This window comes from Anabrus simplex, chromosome 3, assembly GCF_040414725.1.
Source record: "Anabrus simplex isolate iqAnaSimp1 chromosome 3, ASM4041472v1, whole genome shotgun sequence".
Lineage (NCBI taxonomy): Eukaryota > Metazoa > Arthropoda > Insecta > Orthoptera > Tettigoniidae > Anabrus > Anabrus simplex.
The window spans coordinates 328,347,988-328,362,665 of NC_090267.1; the positions used below are offsets into that span (position 1 = coordinate 328,347,988).

General features: G+C 40.1%; 1 protein-coding gene across 2 annotated transcripts in view; it reads right to left on the reverse strand.

Moving 5' to 3' along the window:
- Taf7 (TATA-box binding protein associated factor 7) overlaps positions 1–14,678 on the reverse strand; it is a 77,848-nt gene that overhangs the window by 62,389 nt on the left and 781 nt on the right. The window lies entirely within an intron of this gene.

Below are 14,678 nucleotides of genomic sequence, written 5' to 3' on the forward strand. Positions count from 1 at the left end.
CGCTGGCGCTCCCTCCGCAGATGTTTGTAAATGTGATGGCATGTCGGTTTTTGAAATTTGAAAGCCACCCCTCACTTGCTGCAAATCCTTTCATCCTGAGACACAGCGCAAAAGACTTGGCTTTTCCCTTCAACATGAAACCGCCCACGGGAACGGAACGTTTTATCCTCTACACTGACGGATCCACTTAAGCAAGCACTCTTCAAGACGGGAAAATTCACCCCACAAATAAGTTAAAATTGAATATAAAACTCAAGAATACAAACCTCCGCATTACCCTTACAAAAAACAAACCAACAACACGCATATTTTCAACTGAGGAAAGGACACGAAGACCAGAGCGTCTGAAGAAGTACTGGGAGACCACAAAGCCCGAAAAATCCCTTCAAAGAGACCTGAACGATGGACTGACTAAAGCGATCCTATGTGGTCATAAAAGAAGAAGGAGGTCATAGACCTCACCCTAACCAACCCGCTGTACTTGGCAACCCGGTCTGCCAGGTAGAGACAGAAATAATCCGGAAAATCCCATCCCAGCTGTGAGCTTTCTCTACTCACACTTAAGGCACTTTCGGTGACGCGATCTTTATTTTTCAAAATCATCCACAATGTTGACGGTAAAATACCAAACTGTTTGGCGACATGTTTTTTTAATTGTCCATCCTCCACAGCTTGAATCCCACTTTTTTCACTTATGGAAAGACACTTGTTCTTTCTTGCACTCATTTTGATACTTTAAAATTACACAAATCAAACATTAACATACTGTAACACACTTTAACGTTTGAAAGAAGACTCAAGACTGCAAGCTCACTCCTACATCTCATTACTGATGTAAAAAAACGACAGGTCTGTGCACGATAACAATACATACTGTAATCGCTAGGGCTCGGATGTTTCGGAAAATTCATTTTTTCCCCTTGTTTCTATTTTCTTGTCTGATTGGATTTCGGTGCAAATCAGGTGATTACTGTCACAATTAAGTGATTTTCTTTTGTCATATAAATGCGTATTTTGGTTTTTTTTTTTTCTTTTTTCTATTTGTTTTACATTGCCGACATAGATAGGTGTTATGGCGACGATGGGATAGGAAAGGCCTAGGAATGGGAAGGAAGCGGCCGTGGCCTTAAGCCAGTATTTGCCTGGTGTGAAAAATGGGAAACCACGGAAAACCATATTCAGGGCTGCCGACAGTGGGGTTCGAAACCACTATCTCCCGATTACTGGATACTGACCGCACTTAAGCAACTACACCTATCGAGCTCGGTTTGGCTATTTTTTTGCCATAAGGTCGTATTTTGAGCTATTTTACTAAAAACGTCATATTTCGGCGGTCTGACGACAGCTGTAGGTATGCAAAATCATCTTCAACTTACTGAATGCAAACTAGTGTTCACAAAACTGCTTCTCGGTATCACGCTGTTGATACAATTGGAATATCTTTGTATATGGTAATAAAATTTAAATAGTAACTCAATTTAAATATCTTGGAGAAGTAATAACACATAACCTAATTGAAAAAAATCTCAATCCAAGCAAGAACAAATAGATTAGCTAAAGCACAAACATTAACATGGGATATCTACAAAAAGAAATGTCTATCAATAAATGCAAAAATAAAACACTACAACACAGTTATAAAACCAGAAGCTACGTATGCAGCAGAAACACTTTTTCACCTGAATAAACAATCAAAGACTGACAGACTTCATAAAATGGAATGGAGGATTGGAAGAACCTGCATCAACAAAAAATACCAGAAAGATGGACAGTGGCGGTTAATACCTAACAAAGTTGTGTACAAAAAGCTAGAACCCATTACAGATACTATGCGTAAGAGGAGACTGGGATTCTTTGGACATGTCACGAGGATGCAGGATTCGAGACTTTTGAAACAACTAGTTCAACACAATCTCGTCTCAAAAAATACCACAACAGGATGTAACTGGATCAAAGAAGTATGAGAGGATCTGAAGGAAATAGGCCTTACAACAGAAGAAACCACAAATAAGTTAAAATTGAATATAAAACTCAAGAATACAAACCTCCGCATTACCCTTACAAAAAACAAACCAACAACACGCATATTTTCAACTGAGGAAAGGACACGAAGACCAGAGCGTCTGAAGAAGTACTGGGAGGACCACAAAGCCCGAAAAATCCCTTCAAAGAGACCTGAACGACGGACTGACTAAAGCGATCCTATGTGGTCATAAAAGAAGAAGAAGGTCATAGACCTCACCCTAACCAACCCGCTGTACTCGGCAACCCGGTCTGCCAGGTAGAGACAGAAATAATCCGGAAAATCCCATCCCAGCTGTGAGCTAATTACTTCTGGTAATCGCTCACTTGACATTGTTCAGATATTAGGACCTCAACATCCTTTCACTTACACAAGTGTCAGTTTACAGTAAATCTTATCCCAGCACACATTCCAGTATGCCTAACGACATTACAGAGAAAACCAGCATCATCTTTGATAAAGCCATTCCTGCATTAAAAAATGACTATCTCAAAATAGTAAACAAACAGAATATAGTACGCCCTAATAAACCGACGAATCACAAGCCTAACCCCACCCCTACCTCCACAATACCCATTCCTACAAACCCTCCACCTACATCCCTCTCCACAGCTAAATAGGCCCCAGACGCACTCGTAGTAGAACACAGCAAGCTTCCAAACATATCGCTACACGACCACCACAACAAAGATAGTAAGTACTCTTTTCATTTCCACACACACACTGGGCATTCCTTCATATGCATACTATTCTTATATTAGCTTATCTTTACAGATAATAACCACAACACGAATACAGACGAGAGAGGTGTCGCCACCAACAGCTCCTAATCAAAATTTAAACTCAAGTCTTGCAGTCTGTCATAAACTTACTGAAGTACATCAACGGTTGAATTACATGTCTGTCTGTTAGGTCATCAGCCCAGAGGCTGGTTGATCCTCAAATAGCACCACCAAAGGTTATGCGGTTATGAGGAAACCCCAAAAACCAATGGCAGCGCTAAAATGAGGCGTACTAGGCAAGATGAGGAGTGAGGTAGTTTGCCATTGCTTTCCTCACTGGGTCAGAAAGTACTATTGCAGCACAACTGACCCTATGAGCAGCACCTTTCATAACACTCAGATGCACTAGTCATGCTCTGAATGTCATTACTCAGCACTACCCATACCCCAGCAACGTAGAAAATTACTTCAAATATGATGCAGTTGTGAAAATTAAATATTCATAAAATATGTAACCTCTTGCAATTTGCAATTTCTCTTGTATATAAAAATTGTAATTTAAGCTGAATATCTTTAGTAACTGAACAAGAACGGTGTAGTTTTCCACCTTAAAATTTGCCCATAGGATGTTCGTGAATACATTTTTTTTTTTTTTTTGCTAGTGGCTTTACGTCTCACTGACACAGATAGGTCTTATGGTGACGATCGGATAGGAAAGGCCTAGGAGTTGGAAGTGGCCATGGCCTTAATTAAGGTACAGCCCCAGCATTTGCCTGGCATGAAAATTGGAAACCACGGAAAACCATCTTCAGGGCTGCCGACAGTGGGATTCAAACCCACTATCTCTCGAATTCAACCTGACAGCCGCATGCCCCAAACCGCACGGCCAACTCGCCCGGTGTGAATACATTTAACAGAATTTAACACCACCTATAAGTATACCGTGAACAACTGATTTCTTAACTAATACCAAGAAACTTTTACAATAAATCAGACATGTCTATATTATATATTTCATTATTATAATAATTATATTATTCATATTATTATACATTATTGTAAAAGTTTAACCATCAATACGGAATGGAGAAAAGTAATGTTGAAAATGAATCATTATTAAGGTTCATATTTAAAATGATGTATTTCACCAAGAAAAAAATGAACAAAACCAAATACCATGGGTGTATAAGTCCAGGATCCGCTGGCATGGGCAAGCAAGGGCTCCACGGCTCTAGGTCATGAGTCAGTGTGACATCATGGGTGACAGCATCGGGAGGTTGAAGTTTACAAAATAGTGGATAATTTGAAAGAAGACGGTAAAATAATATAGATCAAGTGTAGCAGATCAAGGGGCCATAATTTTTTTTTTTTTAGGGGCTTTACGTCGCACCGACACAGATAGGTCTTATGGCGACGATAGGGGCCATTATATAGGATTAAAAACTTTAATAATGGGTTTGTAAAAGAGAGGTTTACAGCGCGACTAACAAGACATAGCAAGACCATGACTAATGACAAGAACATGACAAAATATGAGATACGCCTGGTTAGTGACCAAACCATTGGTCTGAATTGGTTAGATCTGGCTAGTAACGAGACCCTTGGTCTGGGGACGTAAGCTATTACGGTGCAAGTTAGGAACATCTATTTTTTGACTAGCACAGTATTCTGTCAGAGAGAGAGAGAGAGATGTACATGGTTGAAATGAATCACCTATATATCACCTTTTTGTAGGAGGAATGTGTCGTGGTAACTAAACTTGTGATTTGAGTTTCATGTACTTTTTTTAAAATATTGTTTCTCAACGTTCAGTTGATAGCAATCTGGGGCCAATGACCTTATATATTTGGCCCCTTTAAACAACAAGCATCATCATCATCATCATCATCATCATCAAGCATAGCAATTCAGTTATGTACGACAGTGACATTTTTCGTGATAAACAGTAATTACTTTGCAATGCCACCTGGCTTAATGGTAAAGTACTATGTATTCGTATCGCCTATATATATGACTTTTTAATCTTTACTTGTCAAGAGACATGTTAGCTCAGTGGTAAGGCTAATAGGCTACGGACTACGAGGATGGTGTTTCAAATTGACTCGATGCCAGGAATTTACAACAGGTAAGTTTGTGTAAGATGCAAACACATAAAATATAAATAAACGTAAAATAGGATAAGAAGAAACAGGAGGAGCAAAGATGGCAGAAGAGGACTGAAGAGAAAAAGAAAAGTAAATCAGTAAAACTATTCACTAATTTTAGTTTCTTTCCACCCGAAATCCCTACTACCCAGGCAGGTCCTGCAAGTATGATGTCACAGATGTGTCAGTGCATTCTGGTCATATTCGGTAAAAATATACACTGTGTATTTCAAGATTTATATCACTTTGGGAGTGGCGATCCCATCGTACTAACAGCCTATATATGCTTCATTCATTACATCCCTGACCCGGTCAATGACTGGAAAACAGGTTGTAGGTTTTCAGAGAGCAGTACACGGCATTCTCCATTGCTGAAGTAGCTACCAGTACTTGTATTGCTAGAACAAATAAATAGAACATGTAAAGGAAAGAATCGCTCTACAGAATTCTAGATGCAAAAGCTGCTTTGCAGACCTAACCCCCTTTGTTTGATCACAGTCCACTGGTTTTGTCTCTAACCAATCCAGACCAATGGTTTTGTCACTAGCTGGACCTAACCAATCCAGACCAATCGTTTCGTCACTAGCCCGAACGGTAAGTCTGCATGGCAAGATATGAAGTTGTAATGCACCTTTCTTAGTACCTACTTGTCTTAGTTCCTAACTAGAGAGGTTGGCAGCCTTGTCGACTGTGTCCTGTGAGAAGGCAACAAACGACAGTATTGCGCATAGATGTTAGCAATACAAGTGGTGACCCATGGCATTAATGTTGGGGTACACGGGATATAGTATTGATAGCTCCTCACCCAAACCAGCTAGAGCATGGTGCAGCGGTGTGCAAGTTGATATTCTTTTATTGCCACCATCTTACCTTACCTCCTCACATGATTATCAGTCCTGATATCAACAGTACTAAAACCACCCCATGTTATGTATTACTCACGTAACTTTTAGTGATATTTGGTGTTACGGGGGTGAGGAATAAGGCGAGAGCTCTCCCGGTTTCGGTAATACTGCCAACTGAATGGAAATGAAATCTGAATTGAATCAATAATATGGTCGATCGATATGAATTTTCTAAACCTTTATTATCTTAAGCCAACAACTGTGTCACATACACACATTATATAACATTTCCCGATGAGAATCTTGTTCCTAGCATGAATTCTATAGTTTGGCTTTGCTGTGTAAACAACAACAGTACTAGTATGTAACGTGTGCGCCAGATGTCTCACAGCGATGCATAAGCGATTCATAGTTTGTGTTTCAAAGGTTGCAAATACGAATCTCAAAGATAACCAAGGTCTACCTATTCAGCACTAGTGAGCCCATATATCACTAAAAATTGCACGAGTAATATATAAATATGCCTTTGCTGGCAGGACCTAGTGTTTACAGTGCACTGTCTTCTGGTATAGGCTAGAGCAATTTTGTTACTTTCATAAATCTGTCTCTGTCTTATCCTTGGCTTTGACAATATGAACGTGACTGAGGTATGAGTGATGCTAGTAATGCCAATCCTTATGCAGCCAGTCCCTGCTATGAATGGTGTGAAAATGTTGCTCATAGGGTCGGTTGGTGTATGCATTTCAGTGGGCCTGGCAGACTAATATGTAATAGCAACGCTGGCTCGGTAAGGAAAGCAACGGAAAACTACGTCACTCATCATTTCCCTAGTACACCTCTTCAGCGATGCCTAGGCCATCTATGACAGCTGATGGCAAAGCTGTTGAGGATCCCACCAGCGGAATCGCTGACGGACTGAACATACATCTATATATATAAAATAAGAGTTTCGTCTGTACATTGCTCAGAATTTGAAAAGAATGGTATTTCTGTATCGGTCGTGTCCACAGTAACAAGAAAATGCATTTTTTACTTTTCCGTAATTTCTGTCTGTCTGTCTGTATGTATGTATGTACGTGCCTCAAGAGAAAACGGCTGAAGAGAATTTTATGAAAATCGGAATGTAAAGTCGGGCGATGAACCACTACAATCTAGGCTATAAATTATTTTAATCTCGCTGAGTGAAATGGTAGTTTAGGGGAAAGCCTGAAATTTAATTCTCAAATATTTATGTTATTAGTGGTCGTGTCTTAATGAAAATTGCTAGACAAAGATGGAAAATAAGTCGCTACAATACAGGCTATACACGCTGAGAAAAATGGTAGTTTAGGGGAAGGCCTAAAATTTAATTGTCAAATTTTTATTTTATTAGTGGTCGTATCTTCACGAAAATTGGTATGCAAAGTCAGGGAATAGGTTGCTATAATCTAGGCTAACAATAATGTTATTCGCACTGAGTGAAATGGTAGTTTAGGGGAAGGTCTGAAATGTAATCTATATATAAATAAGTGTTTTGCCTGTACATTGCTCAGAATTTGAAAAGAATGGTATTTCTGTATCTGTTATGTCCACAGTAACAAAGAAATGCATTTTTTACTTTTCTGTAATTTCTGTCTGTCTGTCTGTATGTATGTATGTATGTATGTATGATTGTACACGCATCGATAGAAAACGGCTGAAGAGAATTGAATGAAAATCGGTATGTAATGTCGGGTGATGAACCACTACAAGCTCGGCTATAAATTATTTTATTCACGCTGAGTGAAATGGTAGTTTAGAGGAAGGCCTGAAATGTACTTCTCAAATAAGTTATTTATGTTATTCGTGGTCGTATCGATAACTCTATATATATAAAATAAGAGTTTTGTCTGTACATTACTCAGAATTTGAAAAGAATGGTATTTTTGTATCGGTTATGTCCACAGTAGGATGCTAAAAGGTTAGTTTTCCACCTATTCAATTCAACACCACACCTTTTCTCCCCTAATTGTTTTAATATAAATATTTTTTAACTTTTTATTTCCCTATGATTGCGTCAACTGTTTCTCCAGAGCACCACTGCCGAACTCTACTATGTTAATTTTAGGTATTGGTGCTGACTTTTCATCTATAAACCTATATGTTCAACCATCACTTATGTACAACTATTTCCCATACTTAATTTTTGTAATTGTATTAATAATATGTATTAATTTGTACTGTCAACTACTAACCAGTTACCTGATTTTTTACCTTGAGGTGATATTTTGACTGATGATGCCCTCAATGAAGGGCGAAACATGTCTCAAGTGGAATCAATAATAAATTCCTAATTTATAAAATTTATATGTATTGAATAGGTGGAAAACTAACCTTTTAGCATCCTACATTCAGTATCTTCAATACGGATAGCAATGATTTTTATCACTTGCTATGTCCACAGTGACGACAACATGCATTTTTTAGTTTTCCGTAATTTCTGTCTGTCTGTATGTATGTATACGCATCACGATAAAACGGCTGAAGAGAATTTAATGAAAATCGGTATGTAATGATGGGTGATGAAACACTGCAATCTAGGCTACAAATTATTTTACTCACAATGAGTGAAATGGTAGTTTAGGGGAAGGTCTGAAATGTAACTGTCAAATAAGTTATTTATGTTATTAGTGGTCGTATCGATAAATACTACATAACTAACCTAATTTTAGTTATGTCGTAAGTTAGTAGTAGTTATGTAAGAAGTTATTAATTTCCGATCACTTATGTCTTATACATTGTTACCGTACCGCATTATAATCGGAGATATTCATGAATTTGGATTTTTGTTACTAAGTCCATATCAGCGCCGAGTCACGAGAAAATGGGTAAACAGAATTTAGTGAAAATCGGTATGTAAAATCTGAGAATAAGGAACTACAGTCTACGATATAAATAATTTTGTAAGGCACCCTAATATCACAGAGTCAAAAGAAAACTAATGTGAAGGCCTGCAATATAGAAAGCTCATAAACTTTATCAACAATAACACTACATTGACCATTGTTTGTTGTGATGTGCTTTTTGTCTTCTCTTTCCTCTCATCCCCGATGGATAGGATTACTGCAGCGTACCGAGGTTTTTTTTAATTTGCTTGACGTCGCACCGACATAGGTAGGTCTTATGGTGACGATGGGATAGGAAATGAATAGTGGTGTGAAGGAAGCGGCCTTGGCTTTAAGGTAGTGACTGGTGTGAAAATGGGTAACCACAGAATACCATTTTTTTGTTGCTTAACGTCGCACTGACACAGATATGTCTTATGCGACGATGGGATAGGAAAGGTCTAGGAAGTGGAAGGAAGTGGCCGTGGCTTTAATTAAGGTACAGTCCCGGCATTTGCCTGGTGTGAAAATGGGAAACTACAGAGAGCCATCGTCAGGGCTGCCGACAGTGGGGCTCGAACCCACCATCTCCCGAATACCATCTTCAGGGTTGCCGGCAGTGGGGTTCGAATCCACTATCTCCCGGATGCAATCTCACAGCTGCGCACCCCTAACCACACGGCCAACTCGCTTCGTCGTACCGACTGTAACAGCCTGCCTATATATTGGTGGGAAGTAGCTGGGGTGTAAGATAACTTCCTTCTTTAGCATGCCATTCCTCTGGTTCATACATTTTCTGATATATCTGATACGTAACACACTGGTTCAACATAGTATTCGAGCTATACAATCCCTACTCTGAGCCACTGATTGGAATGAGTAGTGTGCATATTTAACAGAATAATGACAGAGGAGTGTTCAAGGCAGTCTGCGACTTGGTTATTCCAGCTCTGGAACTTGGACTCTTAGATCGGCACCGTAGTACTGTTCGTTGAAAGTGAGAAAGTGTGCGGTTTTTCATTTGATCGAGTATTTTATATGATAACATTGCTTTCAATCGCTACATTCCTACTGACATTTTTGTAATGACCTATGTTGAAATCAGTTAGGAAAACCACCAAGTCGGTCTTTCTGAGAATGACATAGATGTTGATTCCCACAGGGAATCTGAAATATTTGTCCTGAATGAGTAAATTTATAATACCAATATAAATGGTCCGTTATTGGACATTACAAATTTTCCAGCTAACTCATTCTTGGTTGCCAGCGTTTCGCCCTCATGTGCTAGGGTGGGCTCATCAGTTGGTACCTAGCACACCTACCAATACGCTGGCTAGTGCATACCGTGGAGGCCACTGCATAGGCTAACTGGAGCCACCGGCAGTGCCAATGCACTAAGAGACTTTGTCTCATTATCATTATCTATGTCATCTGATGGCCAAGCAGGCATCAATTTTTGATAATGAGACAAAGTCTCTTAGTGCATTGGCACTGCCGGTGGCTCCAGTTAGCCTACGCAGTGGCCTCCACGGTATGCACTAGCCAGCGTATTGGTAGGTGTGCTAGGTACCAACTGATGAGCCCACCCTAGCACATGAGGGCGAAACGCTGACAACCAAGAATGAGTTAGCTGGAAAATTTGTAATGTCTTTCTGAGAATCCCGTAGCGAAGCACGGGTACATCAGCTAGTACAATATATGAATGTTAATTTGTCACCGGGGAGCAAGGGCTGATGACGCGCAATACATACCCTATCTCAGCCAAATGTCAAACCCAACCTTCTCGTGGTGCTCCCTGTTATCACAGATTGGGTCAATGGCGACCGAGTACCGGCGGTATAACCGAAGTGTACACTGTTAAGAAGAGGAGAGGAAATGCTCTTTCTTCAGTATATACACCAACATCCGTGTAAGGGCCAATGCCTTGCCTTAAGGTGGCAGCTCCACCAAGGCACTCGGGAGTTTATGCGCCAATAACTCTTAAGCTCTTAAATGAACCTATTAAAGAAACAGAGATGAGAAATAGCCGGACGGACAAAAAGCTGACAACCTTTAGCACAAAACAGGTAACACGATTTAGATGCTGGAATGTTCGTACAATGAGAGAACCTGGGAAACTTAAACAGATCATCAGAGAAATGGAGAATTACTGCCCGGATTTTCTTGGTTTAAGTGAAGTGAGGTGGATGACTTTGGAGAAATGAAGTGCCGGAATGGAATGACCCACTTGTACTCAGGGTGAGAACATGGAGAGGTTGCAAGGGACGGTTTGGACTGTTACTAAGCAAGAGAGCAAAGCAGGGACTCCTGGAATGGCATCCTATATCAGAACGAATTATCATAGCTCGTTTTCAGAGTAATATACGCAATATCTGCGTAGTGCAGTGTTATGCCCCAACCGAGCCGTCTGAAGAGACAGAGAAGCAGGAATTCTATGCAGCATTAACAGGCATTTTAAAGAAAATAAAACGAAAAGAAGTTGTCCTGCTCATGGGAGATTTTAATGCAAAAGTGGGAGAAGATAATGAAGGAGTGGAACACATTATGGGAAAACATGGGCTTGGTGAGCGGAACGAGAACGGTGAATTACTCATTAACCTGTGTGCAGAACATGATCTGGTTATTGGAGGGACACTTTTTCCACATAAGGAGTGCCACAAAGTCACATGGGTGTCGCCCGACCATCGCACAGAGCATCAAATTGATCATGTGGCAGTAAGCCGTAAATGGAGGGGCTCGCTTCATGATGTGAGAAATAAGAGGGGAGTGGATGTTAGATCTGATCATCACTTGGTGATGGCTTGGTTTAAATTTAAGATATCAGCAAACACAAGAATGTTCCAGAAGCGAAGTAGACTTTATGACATTGGCAAGCTGAAGAAGGAACCGATAGTAGAAAACTTTAAGTTATAGTTGAAAAACCGGTTTGAAGTCCTAGATCTAGAAGCAATTGAAGGAGTAGAGAAAACATGGGAAGCCATTAAAAGGACTTTAACGGAGACCTCGAAGAGGCATTAGGTCATAGAGAGTTGCTGAAGAAAGACTGGATGTCAGAAGAGACATGGGAGAAGATTAAACAGCGGAGGTAGATGAAGCAACTTATCCTCAACTCTAGGATAAGGCATATTAAAAGAGAACTTGAGAAGAAATACAGTGAGTTAGACAAAAAAGTAAAGAGGAGTGCTCGCAATGACCGACGTAGGCAGGGCGAAGAATACGCAAGCCAACCCGAAACAGCCGCAAATAAAGGTGATGTGAAGGAACTGTATTGGGTAACGGGGACATTATCTAAGAGGAGTAGTAGGCAGAAGCGTCCCATTCATAGTAAAGGAGGGACTATGCTTACTGGAGAACATGAACAATTAGTTAGATGGAAAGAGCATTTTGAGGAAATACGCAACAGAGGAAATGATCAGGTAGATGAAGTCGAAGAGGAGGAATGGGACGCTGATGCTCGCATCCGTGTTGATGAGCCTTCGATAGAAGAGATTAGAAAAGCGCTTAAACAGATTAAAAGCGGGAAGTCTCCTGGGCTAGAAAACATTTCACCCGAAGCCTTAAAAGTTGAAATACATGTAACAGCTGCAGCATTATATATCTTTTCAATAAAATTTGGCAGGAGGAAAAGATGCCAAAGGAATGGAAGAACGGACTCATAGTTAAACTGCCTAAAAAGGGAGACATAAGTAACTGCAACAACTGGAGAGGAATTACATTACTATCTATTCCCAGTAAGGTAATCACCCGTATCATCCTCAACCGCATTAAAACAACAACTGAGCAGAAGCTAAGGAAGGAGCAGGCTGTCTTCCGAGAGAGTCGTAGTTGTGTAGACTTGATCAACACTCTTTGGATCATCACTGAGCAGAGTTGTGAATGGAACTCTAATACGTATATGCTCTTTATGGACTTTGAAAAGGCTTTCGACTCAGTTGACAGGGACGTCATGTGGCGCCTGTTACTGAAGTATGGAATTCTACAGAAGATAGTCAACCTGATTAAGGAGACATACAATGGCTATGAGTGCCAGGTGGTTCATGAAGGCAAGCTAACAGAAGCATTTGGAGTGACCTCTGGAGTTAGGCAAGGGTGTGTCCTGTCACCTATCATCTTCCTTCTGGTGATAGATGATATCATGAGGAAGTGTACGCAGAAAAGAAAGGGTTTACAGTGGGGACTGCTACAGAGACTGTAAGATCTGGAGTATGCAGACGATATTTGCTTGCTGACACACACCTTTCAGCATATGAAAGAGAAACTCAAAGAGCTAGAAACTGCGGCATGAAAAACAGGACTCAAGATTAATTCCAGTAAGACCAAAGATATGAGGCTGTTCTCAAATACCCAAGAACGATTTTGTCTAGATGGACAGGAAATTGAAAATGTAGACCAATTTTGCTACCTGGGAAGTATGGTAGATAAACAAGGCAGGGCTACAGAGGATGTTAAGTCACGCATAAGGAAGGCTAATGGTGCATTTGTGCAGCTCTATCCACTATGGAAAAACCGTGCCATATCTCAATGAACAAAATTGAGGATCTTCAACAGTAACGTCAAGTCAGTCCTCCTCTATGCATGTGAGACCTGGAAAGTCACTACAGGAATTACTAAGATGCTACAGACCTTTGTAAACTGGTGTTTGCGCAGGATCCTAAACATTCATTGGCCGGACACTATTAGTAACGAAGATCTATGGGAAGTGACTGGGGAAACACCCATTGGAAATCAGATCAAACAGCGGAAGTGGAGGTGGATAGGAAACACATCGAGAAAGCACGATGGAGCCATTGAAAAGCAAGCCCCAGAATGGAATCCGCAGGGACAACGAAAGCGGGGTCGACCACGTCAGACCTGGAAGAGATCTACATTGGAGGAGGCAAGTGAGGCAGGAAAAACCTGGGGAGAACTACGTTGGATGGCTCGCAACAGAGTCCGCTGGCGAAAATTCATCGAAGCCCTATGCTCCTGAAGGAGCCACAGGAAATAAGTCAAGTAAGTCAATTTGTCACCAATGGACTTTGTTTAGTTGTGTGTATATTCATTTCTCATCAATTAAACAACTGCCTATCTATAAAGTGAACATATTTTTCACTGTGTATATGTACCAATATCCACATGACAATTTTTATAAGGTCTGTTATTCATGTGTTGATTGATGATGGCCCGCTAGGGATGAAACGTAAGATCAGATTTTAATGTACCGGTAGTCTATTAATAAAGACTCAACTTGTATTGTAAAGGTGGAATACGTGATAAGGATTGCTAAAGTGATACTTATGATATTATGGGCTTGAAAAAAAAAAAAGGAATTTATATTATGTAATAGCCTAAATCATAAGAGTTTAGAATATGTCCATAATTCATAAGTCAATGTATTAGTTTCAGCTGACGAATATGAACTGGAAGAGAAAGATGAGGTCCTCGGGTTTACTGTAACCGTAAGAGAATTAATCCGTCCATTCAAAATTAGGCCAAGAACTAGTGTAGTAATGTGTGGTTAGGAATAACACTACAATGTCAGCTGTCATCACTGTTATTGTCATGTCCCACTTCAATGAGTGCACTTAACTACAGCTTACACTTCTGCAACCTGAATTTTCATTCACCATTTGTTGAATCTTATTATCACACAAAATATTTCCAAGTAAGTTACATGATGACAGTTTGTTTACATCAGGCTCCCCACTATCCCTCAATTCTATATTTCATTATCCCAGCATAGCCTCTATAAGAAGGAAACTAACAGTAGTGGCATCCACGAAGTACACATAAAAGTTACAATTAATTAACCTTGTTTTTCCGTTCGTAGACTGTATGTCAATGTGGTTTAAAGATATACTAGGTTTTAGTTTGCTAGGGATGGGAGAGGGTTAATAAATTGCAGCCAACAACAGTGGCCTACAGAAAATGTTGCAAGATCTATGATTTTCTTATAAAAGTAAATACATATCTTGGGGCAGGCTGGTGGATCCCTGGCATTGGTAATGAACACAACTCTCTCCTGCTTGTACTACAAGGTAAGATTTCAAAGAGTCATAGTCCTGAATGATGTACTTCAATGCTGAAGACACACAAATACGGTACTTTGAAGAAGCAGACCT